Raw genomic sequence first — 23,652 nt, 5'->3', positions numbered from 1 at the left:
GTATAAACTCTTAGCAGTGCTGCTGGAAATGCTCTTCATTATTCAGAGAGGCTGATTGTCAGCTGTATTTTTTCTCTAGTGTTGTTAATGTTTAATGGGATACACTACACAGGTTTCACTCAAAAAATATTCTCATTCTTTATTTCTGGACGAAAAAGGTTTATTGAATTGTATGAAAGAATAAGCATGGGCAACCGTGAAGGACAGTAGTCTTCACTCAATGAAGATTTCCCCCCCATAAACCCAAGATGGGAGGGAGGGGGAAGGGAAAAGATTTAGCTCATGCCTTTTTCAGTTGTAACTTACGGTGATTACGTTCTGGTATAGTAACCCTTTTGAACACATCACATTTAGAGCATTCTGTAGAGATTAATCAAGTGAGTTTGGACTTAGCGTATTTCAGTTGTATTTCGAGGCCAATCACATTCAGTTACACTACGTAATTCCCTGTCCCTGGAGAGTTTATAATCTAAGCAATCCTTTTACCAAAGCTTAGCATGCGCTAGCAGACTGTGCTAAATTCTGCGTGCCCTATTTTATACCTATGGGCCATGTAGCACAGCGCGTGCTAATCACCGTTATCATGCACTAAGCTTTAGTAACAAGTGCTGCAGGGTTTATTCCTGAGGGTTAAGGGGGTCTTTTTACTAAGCTGTGGTAAAAAGTGGCATTGGTGAATCTTTACATAGTAACATAGTAGATGACGGCAGAAAAAGATCTGCACGGTCCATCCAGTCTGCCCAACAAGATAACTCATATGTGCTACTTTTTGTGTATACCCTACTTTGATTTGTATCTGCCATTTTCAGGGCACAGACTGTAGAAGTCTTGCCCAGCACTAGCCTCCCCTCCCAACCAGTGGAGGAGTGGCCTAGTGGTTAGGGTGGTGGACTTTGGTCCTGAGGAACTGAGTTCGATTCCCACTTCAGGCACAGGCAGCTCCTTGTGACTCTGGGCAAGTCACTTAACCCTCCATTGCCCCATGTAAGCCGCATTGAGCCTGCCGTGAGTGGGAAAGCGCGGGGTACAAATTTAACAAAAAAAACCCCACCAGCCCCGACTCCCCCCCCACTGGCTCTGCCACGCAGGTCTTTCTTGCATTCTAAGGCTACTTTTACCACAGACAGAAAATGGCAGATTTTCCATTTTTCCAATTAATGGCCATTAACAAAAATGAGTGCATGAACCCTTATTGCCACCCACTTTGTAGGCAGCAGGGTTTCCCTCGCTCATATGCCACGCTAATCAGCGCACGGTAATGTGGCTAACTGATTTGTGCCATCATGCCCCCTCTCTTTTTCCCAGGCACACGCCTTCGAGAAGAACCCAGAAAGATTTTTTAGTGTGTGGTTTGCGTGCGTACATTGGGATTTTACCGCAGGACGCCTCGGCGCATCCCGCCGTAATCCTTTTTAATCTGCGGTAAGCAAACCCCAGCGCGTCCCACATCTTGCCCGAGATCACAAGTTGCTGCAGTGGGAGTCGAGCCCTGGCTTCCCCTGGTTCTCGGCCGCTGCTCTAACCTTTAGGCAACTCTTCCACTCCACTGTAACTGCAGTCAGGGGCTCATGAATGGAATGCATTTTCTGATTCCAGGTCTGGAAGAGCAAAGCAGGCTGTGGGGAAGAGGGAAAGGGGGTTCATAATAAAATAAAATAAAAAAAAAGACTGGAATTTTCTTTCTTATGGTTGTATCTGGGAGAAGGTGGGTGAGCAACAAATTGCATGGAGCTAAAAAGGCTTTTAAGGCATTACTGAACAGTGCACAAAAAGGTTTCAATTATATCAAAGCTATGGGATTTGAGGTGTTCAATTTTGAATTAGTGCCAGGTTTTATTGGTAGTGTTTCCGGGAGGCCAAAAATTGTTGTGCATGAACGATACCTTCTTGTTTCCTGTGTGTGAGTGCGCTGTGGCTCCAGGTTTAATGCAGTTTTTAGAAAGATACTGCACAGGGAGAATGGAATCTGAAGTTCAGGCTGTGTTCTTTGTGACTGTGTTTACATCCGATAGTAAGAGTGCTGCTAGAGAACCAATATAGCTATAGTAGGAATATGACATGTAGAATACCTCATTGCATTTTCTCTGTCTGAATAAGAGGTACATGCAAACTGAACGGCAGGTCTTAGCTGAAAGCCACAGAATGGTCACGCAGGAGACATCCACAAATCTTTTTTTTTTCCAGACAGATCACTGTAACTCTCGTTTTAAAGAAAAGCTTCCACAATGGTTAGACGTTCATGACAGGGTTGCCACTTTGAAAGTTTTTAGTGAGAAGTGAAGCAGTTTGGGTTAGTGGAAAGTGGACATTTTATGCTGCTTTAAATTCCTTTCTTAAGACCCTTTTGTGTCCATGTCCATTAGAAGAATGGCTTTTCCTACCTTCCTAGCTCGGCCCTAATTTCTACTATAAAATATTCTGGTTAAAGCCCCATTCCCAGGCTCACACATTTGTGTCCCTTCCCCTAAGAGTAATTTTGTGTTTAGAGGTCTATTTTTCTGCAGTCCCAAAGCATCCAGGGTGTGAAAATAATCTAATAGGATTAATTAGACGTAGTGAAGTGGATGACAGGGGGGAGGGAGGGTCTGCCAAGTTCTGAGAAAGCAGGACTTGTCAATGAAGAGCGCTATTCAAGCGTCTTTGGGGGACTCACTATGGTCTCCAGCCATCAGTTTTAACCCTTTGCACACAGCTTTGGCACTCATTCTTAAATGACTGTGTTTAAGCTGATTTTTATCAGCATCAAACTGTTTGCTGGGTTGTGAATGAGGGGAATCTGAGCCATGAATTAGCAGTAAATCATGTCCCCAGCTGATCTGGAGCCAGCTGAGGTAGTTTACCGTAAATTAAAAATATCTGGCCCAGATGATGTGCCTGTAAGTCACAGGCAGGAGGGACAGCAGGCCTCTGCTTGTTAAGTAGTCTCGATCAACAGCGGACTGTGACAATGGTGTGTATCGATTCCCAATCTTACCTGGAAATTGCCTCTTAATATTCTCTATAAATTGTGTCCTACCATCTGAGAGCTCATGAAAGGGGTGATTCGTCTGTTCTGTTATTACAGGGAATGCCTGCAGCGAAGCATCTCGCTTGGTAGAAGGAATATTTTGGTAGTTCCAAAACAATGTAGAAAAAAGTGAACTGCAAAAAGAATTTATTGCAGGCTTTCCCATGATTACCGCTGTACTGGGCTCCACAGTTTAGGTAGAATGCAAGGTCCTGAGAGACTGTAATTCAAATCCAACCTTTTGCTACTGACCTTGAATAACCTTGGCAGACTCACTTTGTCCCGTTGTGCCTTAGTCCCTTACTTTAGTCCCATAATTCCTACCCATGCATTGATTATATCCTAATAGACCAGGCCCTACGCAAACAGGTATAGCTCACAGAATTGCAAGATGGGTTGCAGTCAGTCTGGCCTAAGCTGTGGGCAGGAAGTGAAACCTCCAGGTTGTGATTTTGGAGGTTCAATGAAGTGCTGTTAGAGAATATAGTGATTTGTGGCATATCTCACCCAAGTTATCAAAGAATATTTTGAAATACATACTGGTGGGGAGCTGCCTCGTGATGTGGAATGGGATGATTTAAAGGCAGTAATTAGGATCATTTACTAGAAGAGGTCACATGAAGCCAATGCAAAAGGATTAAGTGAGGCACTTGAGAGGCTAGGGGGGCTTAATAGCATCAAACCAAGATCATGGGATTGAGAAGACAATTTCTCTGTGAGCTGAGAAAGTAATTCTAGGGCGGCAGAGAGACATAGCTGGTCCCGGGGCAGAACCAGACTGCCACAAGCCACCCCTCCCACTCGCACTGCCGCTCCTACCTGCCCCCTTACCTTTCTGTCTTTGCCTCCAAGGGGGGGGGGGGGCCCTGAGGGCACCAGTAAACCACTTCCTGCTTGCCTGCTCCCACGGTCTGTCCTCTCCTGCTCCTGTCCAATATTGCGCTAATGCAATCATCCAGTCCTGACTCCCGGCACAGATAGAAGCAGGGGAGGACAGACCCAGAAGCAGGCAGCAAAAGAGACATGGCCTGATGGTATGCGATTCTTATAGGCGAATATCCTTGCTAAATCTTAATGTAAAGTTCACGACAAAGTAACTGGCTGTGCAATTGAATAAGGCTGTTGTTGACTTAGTTCTTGCTGATCAGTGGGGCTTTATTCCAGGGGGGATAGCAAGTGAAATGTGTGGCGATTTTAGTAAATTTGGTGGTGTGGGCATACAAACATAGGATTCCACTAGTTCTTTTAGTGGTAGATGCTGGAAAGGCTTCAGTAGAGTGGGATGGGCCTTCATGGTGGCCATCTTGAGAGAGATGGATTTTAGCACTTTACTTGGAACCTAACTGCAGAATCCAAGTGAATGGGGGATACTCCAAACTGTTCCCTTTGAGATGAGGCAAGGGGCCCTCTTTCGCCTTACTTTTTGCGCTAGTGGTTGAGCCTTTAGTAGCACAGATTTAGGTCAATGAAGGGTAAAGTAGTGGCCTAGCGTAATATAAGATCGTGTTTTTTGCCAACAACATGATAATGGTTGTCAACCCATAACAGCTATTAAGGGGCATTATGGAGGAGATGTAGCCTCTTGGGTTTTAAGGTGAACCTTTCTAAGACCGAGTTGTTAAATGTTACTCTGGATGATGAGAGCATGTGAGGGCTACTAGTGGCCTTTCCCTTAGAGAAGCAAAAGGATTTATTAAGTAACTGGACCCACTTCCATCACCAAAGATCTATTGAACAGATTCTTTGCAGACCCTCTGAGCTCCATTACTCCTGGGATGTATGTTAGCTAGTGCCATGGCTTTACCTACGTTCACTTTTGCAAGTTTCTCATGCATACTCTCTTCCGTTTCCATACATGCCCCCTTGCTAGCCATCTGTAGTCTCTCTCTCTCTCTCTAGGGCCATCTTCTGTGATCCCTGAATTGAAGTGTCTGTTCAGTATTTCTGCCTTTTTCTCCTCACCCCCTTGGCACCTTTCGGTCTTACCATTTCACCTTGGCTCTTTCTCCTTTCTCTGACATACTTGAAAGAAGTCTTGTCATCTCACTTTATCTTTTTAACCCATTTGTGCATTTGAACCCTGATTTATTTCCTTATCTCTTTCAGCGTTACCAGATTTTCTTCTCTGTATTCTTCAGTTTGAGTTCCTTCATATTTTTTGAATGCTAATCTTTGTTTTTTTTTTTTTTTTTTGAGCCACATCCTTGGCTATATGTATTTCCTTTCCCTCTTGCAGTTACTTACTTCACATAAATATCTGTTGCCGTTTTTATAACTTGTTTTAGTTTATAGGTCTCTGTTCTGCTTCTCCTACCTCATGTCAACCATGCCAGTACTTAGTCAAGATTGGGAGAAGGAGCTGGTGGTTGGGAGGCGGGGATAGTGCTGGGCAGACTTGTACGGTCTGTGCCAGAGCCAGCGGTTGGGAGGCGGGGCTGGTGGTTGGGAGGCGGGGATAGAGCTGGGCAGACTTATACGGTCTGTGCCCTGAAGAGCACAGGTGCAAATCAAAATAGGGTATACACAAAAAGTAGCACATATGAGTTATCTTGTTGGGCAGACTGGATGGACCGTGCAGGTCTTTTTCTGCCGTCATCTACTATGTTACTATGCCAGTACTTATTCAAGGCAACTATTTTACTGACGACAGCATTTTTGAAATCCAGGAATTTGAGCTTGGTATACCTAGACTCCATCTTAGCTTTTCTATTAAACCCATACAGTCTGATGATCAATGGTGTTGATGGGCACCCACCTGGACATTAGACATGTGATCTCCATTTGTGAGTACCAAGTCCAGTGTGACATCTTCCCTCATGGGATCCACCACCATTTATCTCAATAGAGCTTCTTGAAAGACATCAATGTCTTCATTTCTTCCTGACTCAGCTGATGGAATACTCCAATGTACCCTGACTGGGAAAGCCTCTCAGCGACACCACTTTCCCCTCCTACTTTAAAATAAATTCACAATATCCTTCTCAAAATAACATTGGTTCAGATCATAATGTGGTAACCCTCAATGCACCCCACACACCGTCATTGCTGTAAATAAAACATTTCTTTCACTGCATAGTTTCAAGTGACTATTTCAATTTTTTTTGGCTCTTATTGTTACATCAAACCCTCACATGGCTTATAAACAAGATAGTATTTATTCTTTGCTCTGCTAGAGGAAATCTTTCATATTATTTAAATGTGATCTTTCAAGAGACTCTATGGATTATGTACATGCCTATACCCACCATCTTTGTCAATGCAAGATTTAAAGTTGCATCAGGTGAGAATATTTTATTTTTCATACTAGATAGAATTACATAGAAAATGACAGCAGATAAAGGCCATATGGCCCATCCATATAATCCGCTATCCCTCCCTCCCTCCCTCCTAAGAGATCCCACATGCTTGTCCCATGCTTTTGGAATTCAGATACACTCCGCCTCTCCACTACCTCCACCAGGAGGTCATTCCACGCACCCATCACCCTTTTTGAGTCTACCCCCCTTCAACTTCATTTTACGCCCTCTCATTCCAGAGCTTCCTTTCAGAATTGTTTTGCATCCTGGCATGAGTTCATGTGGAACTCACAGCAGAGATGTCACAATGACTTGTTGTGCCAATAAAGTTTTCTGAATCTTGTATCGGCTCCTTGTGATTTTCTCGGATGATGTTAAGGGTGATGTATAACTGGAGCAGCCGCCCAGTGGAAGCAAACTCGCAACAGAATTCAAGAAAAAGCCTGGGGCTAAGAACAGAGGATTTGTAGTGGTTATAAAGTGATGGGAAAGTAAGAGATAACTGGGGCTTTGTAATACTGTAGCAGGAAGTAAATTGTGCAGATTAGCTAAGCCTCACTACTGCTACCAACATTACCACTTATGGTTTCATAAGGTTGTTAATGATATTGAGCTGTGTACTGCATCCTTATGAGCCTTATATGTCACTCTGAAATTAGCTTTTGCCACAAAAAGCTTCATCTAAATAAATCTCTGCTCATATTGTCTATGTTACATCATTCATCATTTCCTGGTCATATCAAAGCAGCTCATTGCTGGGTGATGTCACTCCAGTAAACTGTAAACCCTTCTGAGATCACAATGATTTCTACTTCACAGGAATGATGTCACCATGGCTTGTAAATGCCTGGAGTAATATGACTTGTGACTGTGACTTGCTCCTTGGAATGCCAGTTGGCTTCAGATTTGCCCATCCAGTCTGCCTACCAGTCTCATTCATTCTCAATTAAAGATTAAAATAAAAACATTATTTTGATGTTATATACTTGACAAGTTTTCTACAATATATAAATCTGGAATGTGTATGTTTTTCGCAGAATTTGAGTACCAGAACTTTTTCCGTTATGTAAAGTTTGTGAAATAATCATAGAACGTATGCATGTGTGGCAATTTTTTCTTGTAAGATGTCAACGCTAGTGTGGATAGTTGGTTGTAGAGGGGCAGGAGAAGGGTACAACAGTAGGCGGGTCTAGGGACTTGGGGCATGGCAAGAGGGCGGGACAAAAGAGGAGTATGGGTTGAGTGGGGGAGGTGTTGGGTTTTTCTTTGGCAAAATGTTGGCAACCCTACCCAGAAATGGCCTAACCTGTCAGGAAGAGCCAAAGGCAGTTCATAACCCTACTTGCTTCAGAGGGTTCTGGAACCATGTTCTGTTGTACTCTTGTGAATCACTGCAGCAAAATGAAACCATGAAGCAGCAGTGTAACTGGAGCTTTGTGCCAGGATGGAGGCATTCTTGAAAAGATCTATGATGACCCTGTGTCTGAGAACGGATGAAATGAACTTAAGTGTTGCCATACTGGGACATACTGAAGGATATACACAAGGAATATGCATAAGATAATTTTGCATGCATTGTCTCCATTCTATGCAAATCTTCTCTCATACATATTCATTGTAGGCAGTCTGAAAACCTGACTAGCTGGGTGTGTCCTGAGGATTGGGTTCAGAACCCCTGTGCCGACCATTAAACAGGAGAAGCAGAGTGGAACAGCTACACCAGAGCTGCCAAGTTACCCAGCTCCAGGAGGGAGATTTTAGGCTAGTCCTGGATTTCTGACAACCCCTTTCTGTTGTGTTATGGGACCTGCAGCACTGGACAGTGATTCCCAAATCTGTCCTGGGGGAACCCCAGCCAATCAGGTTTTCAGGATATCTGCAATGAATATTCATGAGAGAAATTTAATATGCCGTACTTTACTAAAGGGTAAAGGATCATGGATTTGATATACTGCCTTTCAGGGATACCATGCAGGCAGTGTATGCAAATTGATCTCATGAATGTGGATATCCTGAAAACCTGACTGGCTGGGCTTCCCCCAGGAAAGGTTTGGGAATCACTGGGGTAGAATCAGGGACACAAATACACACTGCTTTGGAATGGAAGTTCATAATCAGGACTGGCCAAAAAGTCTTCCTCCTGGAACTGGGTAACTGGGAAGGAAGCTCTACCTGTAAGTAGACCTGTCAAGTTATCCAGTTCTCAGAGGAAGATTACAGGCGAGTCTGGACTTATTTTTTAAAATTTTATTTCTAAAAACTTATAGACCGTGTGATCTCTCGATTCTCAGCCCTGCTACCTGATGGAACCTGCAGGACTGATTTAATGGTTGGAATCAGGGATTACAAATATCGCCCTGCTTTGGGATAGAAGTTCAAAACCAGTACTGGCTTAAAAAGTCTCCCTCCTGGCACTGGGAAACTTGGCAATTCTTCTACACTCCAGGCATCCTGGAGGAGATTTTAAACCCTCAGCACCACATTTACAGCACTGGTGCTGAGAAGACAAAATGCCATGTTTTTTTTGTGGCATATCAATATTTTGGGCCTGTTCTGGAGGACTCACCTGTAGCCCTGACCCCTCTGTGATCACGCGGTGGACGCCTGCCTGCCTGCCTGCTGGGAATTGCTGTGAAGCTGCTGACGCATTTGTCATTTCAGAAGAATTGTCCTTGAAAGCATTGTTTAAAAATCACTTATTTAAAGATGAGGGTCACATCATTTTCTCATACATCTTCAATAGAAATTCTCTAGATGACTATAGAGATTACCTGGTTGATTGCTCTTAAAGGCTATGAAGTCACAATGCTGCCTGGTTTGGTGCATAAGGATGCTTTATTCATCCAGTCGTTTTATTCATTTATCAGTGGAGTGGAGGAGTGGCCAAGTGGTTAGAGTACCGGTCTTGCAATCCAGAGGTGGCCAGTTCAAATCCTGCTTTTGCTCCTTGTGATCTTGGGTAAGTCACTTAACCCTCCATTGCCTCAGGTACAAACTTAGAGCCCTCCTGGGACAGAGAAATATCCAGTGTACCTGAATGTAACTCACCTTGAGCTACTACTGAAAAAGGTGTGCGCAAAATCTAAATAAATAAATAAATATTCCATGTAGAACCCCAAAGAGTACAAGATTCTAGAATCCCAATGAGTAGCAACATTCCATGTAGAACACTAAAGCCTAACAAGTGGAGGAGTGGCCAAGTGGTTAGAGTACCGGTCTTGCAATCCAAAGGTGGCCAGTTCAAATCCCACTGCTGCTCCTTGTGATCTTGGGCAAGTCACTTAACCCTCTATTGCCTCAGGTACAAACTTAGATTGTGAGCCCTCCTGGGACAGAGAAATATCCAGAGTACCTGAATGTAACTCACCTTGAGCTACTACTGAAAAAGGTGTGAGCAAAATCTAAATAAATCAGATACTGATTTGTGGGACTGAGAACAGTGTATATCTATTAACAGATAATGTCACTGCAGCAGATTGTGTAGCACACAGCTGAAAGGGAAGGAACGAATTTGGACATGAAGCGGCCTAGTCAGAATTCATATTTTGGTGGGGTCTGGGTCCCCTTCTCTCCAGTGCTCTACGCTGACCACTTGGCTACTCCAGGAACCTGCTCGCTGCTCTAATAGGACTGGCCATTACATCTGAAGCTGTCATAGATGCTGGTGTGAACTGTTTCATTAGTTACAAACGGAAGAACCAACCTCCACAGATGAATAATTCAAGTTCAAAACAGTAGCGGAGACACAAAAAAAAAGAAGGAACATCTCACAGATGGTGTCCAAAATTCCTTTTATTGAATCTCCCAGATGATTTTATGGCACATGCGACCCCAATGAGAAATATAAATATTACTAAACATCTATTTGTCCATATCATATAGTCATGGTCCAAAACACATGTGTATCAAACATATAAACGGCGAGTGACCGTACTCACTCGCAAATGTGCAGTAGAGACTTCCCTCTCTGCCCCGCCCCGCTTCAATACGTGATGATGGGGGCGGGACAGAGAGGGAAGTCTCTACTGGCATGCTGCAGACAGCGGAACCGCTCCCCTTCCCCTGGAGTCGCCGCCGCCCCTCCATCTGGCCCGAGCACTGTGAACTTACATCACCACGCAGCAGCAGGCACATCAGCAAAGCTGCCATCGGGCTTCCTTCTCTGCCTTTGTCCCGCCCTCACCGACGTTACATCACACGAGGGCGGGACACAGGCAGAGAAGGAAGCCCGCCCCGACGGCAGCTTTGCTGATGTGCCTGCTGCTGCGTGCTGATGTAAGTTTACAGTGCTGCTCGGGCCGGGTGAAGGGGCGGCAGCGGCGACTCCGGGGGAGGTGGGGCAGGGCGGCGCCAACCTCGGGGGGGGGGGGGGCTCGGAAACCCCCCCCCCCATTCCAAAAGTAGCCCGTTTTCATGGGCTCAACGGCTAGTCTTAATATGCATACAGATCTAAAAGAAAAAGATCTCTCCCAACATAATCAACTGTTTTGAACTTGTGTACTGTTTCGTTCACATCTTTGGGGGATGGGGTGGGAAAGGGTCAGTGACCCCTGTGGTAATAAGGGGGGGAGGGTTCATGCCTTAATCCTTCCAGTGGTCATCTGGTCATTTAGGACACCTTTTTTGTGACTTAGTCATGATTGAGACAGGAATACATGCATAAGTACATAAGTAATGCCATACTGGGAAAAGACCAAGGGCCCATCGAGCCCAGCATCGTGTTCCCGACAGCGGCCAATCCAGGTCAAGGGCACCTGACGAGCTTCCCAAACGTTACAAACATTCTATACATGTTATTCCCGAAATAGTGGATTTTTCCCAAGTCCATTTAGTAGCGGGGGGGGGGGGGGGTCCACGCCTTCCACAGAAATACAAGCAAAGAGGACCAAGGGTGGAAGAATGCCGAATCCAAATGACCAGTCCCAACAAGGGAATAAGAGCTTCAGAATAAGTTTAGCTATGTGGCTGCTGGCACTAAATATGGCCAGTGCCTGCGTTACTGACGGTTCCCCCTCAACTCTTTCCACCAACTGGCCCAGCATTAACCAGGCAGTGCCACAGTGGTCAAAGCCAATGTTCAGTGGTACTGCCTCGTTAAGTGCCACCAAATGCTGGCAGGGCACAGAGTGTGATTTAACCAAGCGGGAGGCTTTCCTGTCTGTTAAATTGCTTTAAAAATCTGTCCCTTAATATTCATGTTTTGGTTACTGCTTTAAGAGTTTTAGGGCTCTCCGTTTCATATATTCAAATGAATTGAGTACATTGTTATATTGACATTCTCAATGCTCTCTTCTGAGGTCAACAGCAGTGTCTGGAAATTCCATCCCAGCATGTGGTTCACAGAATTAGTTTTCATGCCTTTTTGGTCTTCCTGTAGACTTGCAGTTGATTCAGGGTTTGATTGCTTTTAGAAACAGGCTAAAGACTTATTTGTTTGGGATGGCTTTTTCTGCTATTTCTTTATTTTTTAAACTTTTATTCTGCCTTTTTGATGGTGTTCATATTTTTGATCTGTGCTTGTTTTCTATTTTATGTTTTGATATATTAACTATGAGTTGATTGATTAGTTTTTATGTTTAAGTTTAGTTTGTTTTATTTATTTTTTAAATATAGTAAGTATATGTGGTGATTGTTACCCACGTATGGTGCAATTCTATAAACTAGGCACTTATCTGTGTGCATGCTGTCTAAGCAATATTGTGCAAATACCAGCTTTTTGCAAGGGGGACATATACAGGGGCAGAGCATGGGTGGGATACAGGTAGGGCTCCCACTTATGCATGTAACTTATACAATACTGTAAGTTACATGGGTATCTTCTGCACTTAGGTGATCTCAATTACACAAGCTCTATGGCTTTATTTATTTCCAAGATTTATAATCCGCACGATCTACCATTCTCGGTGGCTCACATCATTATATAATCAAAATCATATAGACAGGCAGCGTAAAATCATCCAATGAACATTGAAAGCACACTGATCTACTATTGCCATCCCGGCAAGAGTGAACCGAGTTCCTGAGCAGGAACGCTAGTGCTGCGATCATCCGGCACCCTTGTGGACACCTGCTGACATCACTGGGGGCTTCAAATGTTACAAGAATCTAGTGCTTCTCTTCCCTGGAGGTTTCTTCATTTGAGGTGGTTACCTTAGTGGCGCTCGAGTGGCTAGTTAGTCCTTCCTCTTCTATCACCATCTGGCAAAATAAGCTGAGGGGGAATGCTAGTGCTGTAATCATCTGGCAACCTTGTGGACACCTGCTGATGCCACTGGGGGCTTCAACTGTTACAAGAAACCAGCACATCTGTGGCGTGTGGCTAGAGGGGCATGCCCAAAGGGGCATGCTTTGCCCCTTTGGAGCCCCTTGGAGCTCTGAGGAGCTCCAAGAGGTAAAGGCCATACCGTTTTAATGGGGAAACATAAAGTGAAGCCTAAAACTTCCACCCCCCAATGTTGGACCTTTGGATAACCATTTGGTGCCCACTGGAACTTCAGCCAATCAGGCGCTTTCCCCTTCAGGGGATTCTCTAACCTCACCAGAATGTACTCCCCCTGTTCCTCCTTTGTCCTGCAGAGATGGGGCATCCCAAGAGGTTTCCCCTCCTCCAATTGGAGAATGTAGTGAAGCCACTGTGCCAACTGTGACTTTTTTTTATTACGTTACCATCTGCTTTGCAGTTAGTAGGGCTCTTTACAGAACCCCAAATTAATGAGGACAAGCAGAGCATTACTTTAAAAGATTTATGGGAATCGAATTAATGGGTGGCGGGTTTGCTCAAAACAGTTGTTTCTCAGTCGATTAGTTTCTCTCAAGATGTAGTTGATAAATTAGTAAATGTGGATTCTGTTGGATAAGAAAGTATCAGCCATTGAGAAGCAGGTGTCCTCTCTGCAGGCTCTCTCAGCCTCGTATGTTAAAAGATTCATATTCTCTTCTCATGAAATTAGAGTTGATTGAGAATGCCAATAGAAGTAGGAATCTGCGTTTTATATATTTTTTTCCTGTATATATTTGTTGTTGCCTGAGATTCTCCTTAGGAAATATCTTAAGGAGATTCTCGAATTAGCTGTAGCTGATACTCTTTCTATTCTTAATTGTTACTATTTTACCTGGTAAGAGGAAGATTCAGGGTGACCAGTAGGGGGTGAATCAATGGTCTCATCTGAGATTGATCACGTCTTGGCTAGCTTCCAAAAAAGCAGTTAAATCTATGTTGGATCCACCCCTTTGGTCACTCTGGTTTCTGATTTAGATAAAATTGATATTGAAAAGGTATTTTCCTAAAAAGATGAATAATTTTGTGGTGCAAAAATATCCATTTTTCCTGATGTACCCCGAGCAACTCAACTAAGGCTTAAGGCTTTTTTTTTTTTTAGCGTTGAAGCCTAGGGTTCTTGGTCTGGCAGCCAACTTTTTTCCTGAAATTTCCATGTAAATGTATTCTTTCTCTTCCTGGTAAAGAGTTTGTTTTCTGGATTCACTACAGTTAGAACAATAAGTGGTCATGAGAAATAGCTTTTGTTTGGACCTTTGTAGTAAGCACTAAAGATAGGCTCCATGGATAAATCCTTCTTATCTGTTCCCTTCTCCACTACTGCCAACTCCAGACTTCGCGCCTTCTGTCTCGCTGCACCCTACGTCTGGAATAAACTTCCTGAGCCCCATCCTTGGCCACCTTTAAATCTAGACTGAAAGCCCACCTCTTTGACATTGCTTTTGACTCGTAACCACTTGTAACCACTCGCCTCCACCTACCCTCCTCTCTTCCTTCCCGTTCACATTAATTGATTTGATTTGCTTGCTTTGTTTATTTTTTGTCTATTAGATTGTAAGCTCTTTGAGCAGGGACTGTCTTTCTTCTATGTTTGTGCAGCGCTGCGTATGCCTTGTAGCGCTATAGAAATGCTAAATAGCAGTAGTAGTAGTAGTAGTAGTAGTAGCTTAACTTTGTTTTGCTTTTAAGATTTCATAGGGGGGGTAAGTTCACCTTCCATTGATATGGTTTTCTTTATGTTTTAAATGCTGTAGTTTGACTCCATTTCTTGTACTTTAAGAATTTTTAAAATGGATTCAAATTCCTAAGAGCTCTCAAGGGGGTGGATAGGCCATTCCAAAGCTTTGATCCTATAATATAAAGTATTAAGGCTCTATATTCCTTTAAATGAACTAGGCAAAAAGAGGGTACAGCAAAAATATTTGAGGGGGGCAGATCTTAAAAGTCTAGCTGGTTGACGTGAATGCAGAACAGACTCCTACCACATGCTCTCTGGATACCCAATTCTAGGCACTCTGTTATGGAATTGCTCCATTAGAGGGGCATTTTTGAAAGGATATCCAAGTCAGAATAGGGACAGCCATATCGGAACATAGAGGGGCATTTTTGAACAGGAAATATGCTGAGATTTCCTGTTTGAAAATACTTGAGATGGTCATCGGTGTGCTGGAGACGTCCAGCATGAATAGCCATTTTACAAACGGGAACATCCAAATTATGAACAAAGGGGTGGGGGGGAGAGAGAGAAGAAACATGGACGTAGCACTCTTAGAAGATACCCACACAGAGGTCCATGCAGAGCAGAGGGTGGCCTAGTGGATTGTAAACCAAGGGATTCAGGTTAAATTCCACTTTAACTCTTTTATTTTATAATTGTGGTCCCTCCAGGAACAGAAAAATACCTACTGTACCTGAATGTACTCCACTTCAATAGCCTTCAGGCTTGCAGGTTGCTTATATTTAGGTCAGTAAGTATATTTCTGGTTTGGAGGGCTCACAATAAAAAAAAAAAGTGGAATTTGAACCTGGGTCCCTTGGTTTACAGTCCACTACACCAGGGCCGGTCTTAGCAAGTGCGGGGCCCTATGCAGACCAATCTGATGGGACCCCACCCTAGCTCCGCCCCCACCCTAGCTCCAGGGCCGGCCACCCCTCCCTCTGAGCTCCAGGGCGGCCACCCCTCCGAGCTCCCGGGCCATCATCTGGGCTCCCCAGCTCCAGGGCTGGGCTCCTCAGCTCCAAGGCCTCCCAGCCTCCCTCCCAGCTCCAAGGCCCCGCTCCCACCCAGCTCCAAGGCCCTCTGAATGTTAAAAGTTACTCATCGTCGGGTTACAGCGGCCGGCAGGTAGCAGCAGCAGTGAAAAGCGTGCGAGCTGCTGGGCGGCGCTTCGGGAGACTTCCTTTCCCTCGTTCAGCTCTGGTCCCGCCCTCGAGGGCGGTCGGGGCGGGGCGACTTCAGGCGCGCCACACGGGCCCCCTTGAACATGAGGCCCTATGCGGTCGCCTCGCCCTAAGACCAGCCCTGCACTACACTAACCACTAGGTTACTCCTCAGACTTGCTTCCTGCTTGGTTCAGAATGCCAATAATACCTGAAGCTGTGATGAAGGAGGGGTCATGCCTTAATCCTTCCAGTGGTCGGCTGCTCAATCAGAGCACCTTTTTGTACCTTGGATATTCCTGAAACGGGTCTAAATAAGAACATCCGACATTTCTTCCCCTTCGGTAATCGCTGTTGGACATCCTGATTTTGGGCCCTGCCTAGTCCCACCCAGAACACACCCACAACGTGTCCCCTTGCTATTTGGACGAACTGCAGTGTTGGACGTCCAAATCCTGCCTTTGCAAAATTGGGATTTGGACATTTCAGCATTTTGGGGATGTCTACATGCTTCGAAAATAAGCACCTTAGTCTCTTGATAAGTGGGTTATAAATATAATGAAATGAAATAAAACTAGAACAGGACTAAGGGAAATATTCCCTTTTAGTTGAATTGGAAGCAATTTCTTGATTGACACCTTTGGACTTGAGTTTTTTTTATTTATTTATTTTTTAATTGTACTTTCATTTGTAAGGAGGATGATGCCACCAGGATCGAGGCCTTGAGGGGGGGGGGGGTGTCTGCTTTAGCCCTCCCTCTACCTTCTTGCTCCTGGTAGCAGGTGTGCGAGCGCTGATCAGACAGGGCACTTGGATCAGCACAAGCCACTCTTGTTAAGCCCCTGCCTGATTCCTGCAGCTGCAGGACAACATTCCTGGCCTCATTCTTTTCTCTAATAACTTTTATTACCAAAAAGTACAGCTTTGATTATACGGTAAAACTGCTGAGAACAAAAGAAGATTCAGCTAACATCTGCTGTCTTCTACGTTAACCTTTTATTTGAATAAAGAAGGGCTGAAAAAGCTGCGTAAATTACTCTTGTGTTATTTCTAAACACAGAAGAGAGACCTTCAAGGGCTTCTGGAATACAGTAATGTCATTAATATTAAGTGAAACTACCAGATGCAGGGTATGATATACAGTCTGTTTTACTCCATGTCCTCAGGGACAGGAGAATCCAAGCCTGGTTTTACTCCATGCCGTAAAGGACACGATGATCCAGCCTTGGTTTTACTCCCAATGCATCTGTGAACTTGTAGAACTTGAAGAAAAGCAGACGTGCAAGTCCAGGTAACCCCAGAACCATCTGGTTGAGTTCTCTGAGGCAGCTGTTTCATAAATGGTTCTTCCATCTTGAGTAGAGAGGTGTGGTAGCCGTGTTAGTCCACTTTTAAAGGTAATCAATAGAAATAAAACAAAATAAAACATGGAAAAGAAAATAAGATGATACCTTTTTTATTGGACATAACTTAATACATTTCTTGATTACCGTTTGAAGGTTGCCCTTCTTCGTCAGATCGGAAATAAATGTAAATAAAAATAGATTTATTTCCGATCTGATGAAGAAGGGCAACCTTCGAACGCTAATCAAGAAATGTATTAAGTTATGTCCAATAAAAAAGGTATCATCTTATTTTCTTTTCCATGTTTTATTTTGCTTTATTTCTATTGATTACCATAAATAGTTCTGAAATAATAATTTTTGGACATCTATGGCACTCAGCAGGCTTGTGCAAGGGGATTGGGTACCCTAGGCAAATCCTCAGCCATATGCCCCTCCAATTAATTTTCATACCTCTATTGTGCTTCCCGAGGACATCATGCTTTTACATATTAAACTTGTCTGTCTGTAATTTATCTGAGTAGATAGCACACCCTTCCTGCACAATGAATATACACGAGGTCTATTTGTCTACAATGGAGGCAGTGCATGCAAGTAGATCTCAATTGGGGATATCCTGAAAAGCTGACTGGATTGTGGCCCTCGAGGATGAGGTTTGACACCCTTGTCCTGGAGCATCCCTCAAAGCAATTTTAACATTCTTGGAATGATCTGGAAGTTTATATCCACTTTCTTATTTTCCCCTCCTTGGGATCTTCTGCGGGCTGTACTGGAGCAGAACCACCAGAAAAGCAGTACCAGAATATGCCAAACACATATTCAGAATAATTACCAATACACTATCAACATTTAGACAATGAAGGGAGCCAACAGTTGCATCAACCGTATTTGTGCTCAACTTCTCAAGTATTTCTCAGCCATATAATACAACAGTCAGTAGAATAGTAGGGCTAGGATAGGATCTGTCAGATACACATACCCGCCTCTCCATTGGCTGAATAATTCAATGAGCCAAGCATGTGACAACTGGTCTCGTGTATACCTTGACTTGAGCTAAAAGCTAAGTACTTCTTCTTTGATTGAAAGATACACTATGCTATAAATGCAAGGAAGAGAGAAAAGATTAGAATCTTCCTAACAATTTTTATAAAAGTATAAAATAAAAAAGTGTTAAGAAATATGCCAAGAATAAAATATGGACTATTGCTCAATGTTATAAATAAGGATTAATGAGGATTACGTTAACCCCCTCTATTGCATGCTTGGCTCATTGAATTATTCAGCAAATGACAGATCCTATCATAGATTATAAGGCTGAGAAATACTTGAGAAGTTAAACACATATTCAGGTCATCTTTTCATATTTCTTCAGCAAGGACCACACCAGTGAAGAAAAAGTGTCATTTCATTTCATTTATTAATTTTATACCCACCTATCAACACTTTTCCAGCTGGTGTAGATATAGACATCTACGTTCAATATAAATAGTAGAATAAAATATAATAAAAAAGATAAAATCATACATCAAACCGCAGGGAATGTATTGCTGACACCCACATACAGAACCCTCCAATCAAAGTGGATAATGTTTATCAATTTATTTTGCCCCTCCCAGGGCTGCTGTTCCAGCAACTTGGGCAAGTTTAGATCAAGGTAGAGTAGGGAATACCTTGGGCAATAGCCTGTTGATCTTTTCTGCAGGCTTCTGATGGAAAGTGGGTGAAGAGGTGAACACAATCTGGCTGCCCTTAGAAGCCCACCCTCCCAACAGTGAGTCTAGGAAGGGAGGGGCTAACTCGAATAGGTGTGTTTTGCCTGTGTTAAAAGATCTTTAATGACAGTAATTAGTCATGACTAATAGATGCTTTCACACAATTACTGCTAGCTACAGTTTTCAATTGCTTAGCAAACCAAGTATCTAATTATATTACACCTCTGGACACTCCTTGTAAGGGAAAAGGATAGTGGCTGATGGGGACCTTCTTTGGAAGGCTGTGAACCAGACTACAAGACTTTCTTTTGCTCTGTGCCTCTGAATACAGGTATGGACACTTGGTGGTGGGATAATGACAGAATTCAGAAAGGCCTGGGATAAACGCAGAGCTTCCCTATATAGCAGGAGCGGCCTAGTGGTTAGAGCACCGGTCTTGCAATCCAGAGGTGGCCAGTTCAAATCCCACTGCTGCTCCTTGTGATCTTGGGCAAGTCACTTATCCCTCCATTGCCTCAGGTACAAAACTTAGCTGAAAAAGGTGTGAGCAAAATCTAAATAAATAAATAATGAAGATGGAATAAAAGTATAGAGCATTTTCACACAGTAAAATTTGAAAATAACTTTGGCACTCTAATAAAAAAGGAGATACAGAAAGGGGGTAGACCATCAGTTACAGCTCTAAAGACAAATGGGGTGATAACCTGCACAAAGTCACAGGTACAACCCTGAGCACCTTTCCGGGCAGACTGGAGGGCCATGCTGCTCTTTATTTGTCATAGTAACATAGTAGATGACGGCAGAAAAAGACCTGCACGGTCCATCCAGTCTGCCCAACAAGATAAACTCATATGTGCTACTTTTTGTGTATACCTTACCTTGATTTGTACCTGTCCTTTTCAGGGCACAGACCGTGTAAGTCTGCCCAGCACTAGCCCCGCCTCCCACCCACCAGCCCCGCCTCCCACCACTGGCTCTGGCACAGACCGTATAAGTCTGCCCAGCACTATCCCCGCCTCCCACCCACCAGCCCCGCCTCCCACCACTGGCTCTGGCACAGACCGTATAAGTCTGCCCAGCACTATCCCCGCCTCCCAACCACCAGTCCCGCCTCCTGCCACCGGCTCTGCCACCCACTCTCGGCTAAGCTCCTTAGGATCCATTCCTTCTGAACAATATATGCATGCTACTATTACCATTACCATGTGGGTTCTATTTTTGTTTTGTTTTACTTGTGTGTGTAAATCTTTTATAAGCATTAATTTTGTATTTATGCACATAAATGAAATATGATTAATAGTAAAGAGCTAATTAGCTATATCAACCATATAGCACTGCGTACGCCTTGTAGCGCTATAGAAATGCTAAATAGTAGTAGTAGTAGTAGTAATCTGCTTGAATAATATTTTTTGTATATAGCTGACCTTCAGATGTGTTTTGTTTATAGCGCTCAATGCACCCAAATTGTTACCGGTCCAATATTATTGTTTAATTTCTAACTTGCTTTTTGATATTCTGAACAGTTAAATACAAACGCTTAGGCTTCTTTAAACCCCACTTACCCCCCTGTTTACTAAGCAACATGGCAGTGCTGACACAGCCCATTCAAAGTGAATTGGGGGGAGGGAAACAGGAGGGTTAAAGAGAGCAAAAAATATTCTCATCTTTCATAGCGTCAGAGGGCACCAAGATTCGACATAAGCTTATGTTTTTCCCTTAGGCTGTATCAAGGACAACAAGTCTCCTATTATCTCACCCCATGTCAGATAATATGGAATATGTGCATGAACAGTGAATTTACATGGATAGCAGAATGAAAGAGTGAAAAAAAAATAATGCAATTAAAAAGCAAAGCTGAATGAAATAAAACAAAAGATGAGGTGACGGTGGTGACTGGAGAGAGTTCCGGTTTTGCACCGTTTGCTTCCTTGGATATGTGCTTCTGCCTTTCTTTGAGAAATTGCGACCATGTGTTCATAGACGTAACCAGGAAAAACCATGGCTGGATCGCCCTGTCCCTAATGACTTGGAAGCCACCTGTAATCTTTCAAAAGTGGCAGCCGGAGGGGAGTCTGCAGGACCATGTCCTCTTTTGAATGTTCTGCTTTCTTACATCAGTTGTAAAGAGTTCTAGGAGGGTCAATGGTAAATGTCCCCAGTAAAGGGGGATCCTGGAGTAGAGCACAGGCAGCTGGTCTCGGGGGAAGGTGATTCTCGCACATAAGGCAGGCAGGGTGCCTATCAGTCAGTCCAAAAAGTATACAAGCAGGACAGTTTTTAGCATGCTTTTGCCTAGTTAGTGGCATTTTAGAAAAGACATTCAAATTGGAATTGAGAAGTCCAGATTTGCGGCTAGCTATTGTAAACATCCATTATAGCAAAAAGACATCTTAAAATACCAATGGGTCAAAGCAGACATATAAATGTTTTTATGCCAGCACGTAAATATTTATGTTGTGGAATAGCAATATAAACCATTTATGTATCTGAAAATAAATGTTTATCTGTACCGTTTTAGAAACAAAAAGCATTTGTTTTCCTGAAGCTGTCACAGAGCTCAGTATTCCTTGCCAGTTTGGCCTTCGGGAGGGGGGAGAAGAGGCATCATACACTGGGAGATTAAAGGGGTAACCTCTCCTAATCCCTGTAGTGGAGAGCTGGTTAGTACGCAGTGGCATAGCCAGGAATTTGTTTGTTTTTTTACAGGGGTTATGTCTCCCCCGCCCCCTGTCCCCCACATACCTTAAAATCCTCTCTGCTGTAGTCTTCACTTGGGCAGCAGCAGCGCACACACAGGCTGCCTGCGGCCTGCACTGGGACTTCCTCTCTGAACTGTCTGCCCTTCACAAAATGGCGGTATGGTTCAGGGAGCAAGTCTCAGTGCAGCCTATGAGTGCTGCTGCTTTCCAGGTGAAGACTGCAGCAGAGAGGATTTTAAGGTGGGAGCTGAGTTTGGTAGGGGGTGTGTACGCATCAGAAGCACCTAGTTTAAATATGCCACTGTCAGTAGGAGCACTTTTCTGAAACCTAGACATCCTAGATAGTTAATGTAAATCCCATAAATGTTCATTTATGAGGCCCACCCTGGAACCTCCCCAGACAAGTCCGGATTAATACTTTCCAATGCCGTTTACACATTCTTCAGTTTTAGACGTTTATATTCTGGCTTTGTAAAATCAGAATTTAGACACTTATGCAAGATAGATGTCTAAGTGCTGATTTGTGCACATTGAAAATGGGAATGGCGCTTCTAAAATAAACACTTGATTTAAGCTAAGAATTAACACATACAAAGTCAATTTGCATTTGTTCTAATGTGCATTAAAAATGGTTAACACACGTGTCAAAAGAACTGAAAAATTGTCAGGAAGGTCAAAAGTCTAATCACAAGCCTTTCCCCTCCCCCATGCACATCCCTCTTTGTAGTTCATAGCAATGGCCACTAGGACTCATCATCCCAATGTGTGTGAGCTATCTGAGACCCAGAGGTAAGAATGCGCTGTCTAGTTTGTCTGCACCTTACTTCTTTGCATGAATTAGTTAGAGGACCCTCTGGCTTTTATGGGGCATTTTTTTTTTTAATTTGACCTATCCCTGGTCTCTACACACACACACCCAGTCTGGGCACCAGCTAGCTCATTGTGGGTCAGGGGCATCTGAGGCCAGGGCCACAAAGAAACTTGCAATGTTTATCAAAAGCACTGCAGCTTTATTAGTCACACACACTGAGCTGGGCGCAATCCGGGGCCAGATAAAATCCGGAAGGCTGTAGGGTTTTGAGCTGGGGCTTATTTCACTTTACTCTATTCTCTTTCCTTTACCAGTCTGGGAGTGAAAAAGTTTCACTCTCACTCAAAGAAAAAGACTCCAGTCTAGAGTTTTATGCAAACAAACAGGAACTTTACCGTAACTCTCTGCAACAGGCAGTTCAAAATCCTTTCAGGCATAAATTAAATCGACTTGTAAACCAACTAGATATCAGATGCAAACCATTAAGTCCTGAGCCAAATTCGGGGATATGATGTATCGTCTTCAATAGATCAATATGAGATAAGGGGTGAGATGCTAATAAAGCTTTCCTGGAGCATCTCACCCCTTGTCTCGGATTGATCTCTTGAAGTTGTGTTTTTCCACTTTTTTCTTTTTTGTTGAACTTTTGTGGAAACTTCGAACCCCTTTTGTTTCTGCGGGTATCGTCTTCAATGCAATTTATAATCCCACAGTATGCACATATTTACAGCTCCTTCTGGGTGTAAAAAACTAAGGGCTATGCCTTCAGCACTTGTTCAACAAGCAGATCTTCCTCTGGATCAGATCTCCCTATCTGTTCACCTCCTCTCCTCCAGAGGACCTCTGTGGACCACCACCTTTGGCTCCAAACCAGTGGTGTAGCCACAGGTGGGCCTTGGTGGGCCAGAGCCCACCCAACAGTAGAACACGTTTAGCGGTAGCTGGTGGGGATCCCATGCTCCAGCAGCTGAAGACCTACTACTACTACTACTTAACATTTCTAAAGCGCTACTAGGGTTACGCAGCGCTGTACAGTTTAACATAGAAGGACAGTCCCTGCTCAAGGAGCTTACAATCTAAAGGACAAATGTACAGTCAGTCAAATTGGGGCAGTCTAGATTTCCTGAATAGGTATAAAGGTTAGGTGCCGAAGGCGACATTGAAGAGGTGGGCTTTGAGCAAGGATTTGAAGATGGGCAGGGAGGGGGCTTGGCGTAAGGGCTCAGGAAGTTTATTGCAGGCATAGGGTGAGGCGAGGCAGAAAGGGCGGAGCCTGGAGTTGGCGGTGGTGGAGAAGGGTACTGAGTGGAGGGATTTGTCCTGTGAGCGGAGGTTTCGGGCAGGAACGTAAGGGGAGATGAGGGTAGAGAGGTAAGGAGGGGCTGCAGACTGAGTGCATTTGTAGGTTAGAAGGAGAAGCTTGAACTGTATTACTCCAGGCATGCTACTCTAATAGACCTGACTTTTAACATTTGAGGCTGGTAAGTCATACTTGTATTCACATTTTTGGGGGGCGGGAGGGGGGTCAGTGACCACTGGGGAGGTTATTGGGGGAAGGGGGTCACTCCTGATTCCCTCCAGCTAGTCATTTAGGGCACCTTTTGTTGCCTTATTCGTTGTGAAAACA

This window comes from Microcaecilia unicolor, chromosome 10 (genome assembly GCF_901765095.1).
Source record: "Microcaecilia unicolor chromosome 10, aMicUni1.1, whole genome shotgun sequence".
NCBI lineage: Eukaryota > Metazoa > Chordata > Amphibia > Gymnophiona > Siphonopidae > Microcaecilia > Microcaecilia unicolor.
Note: the sequence above shows the minus strand (reverse complement) of the source record.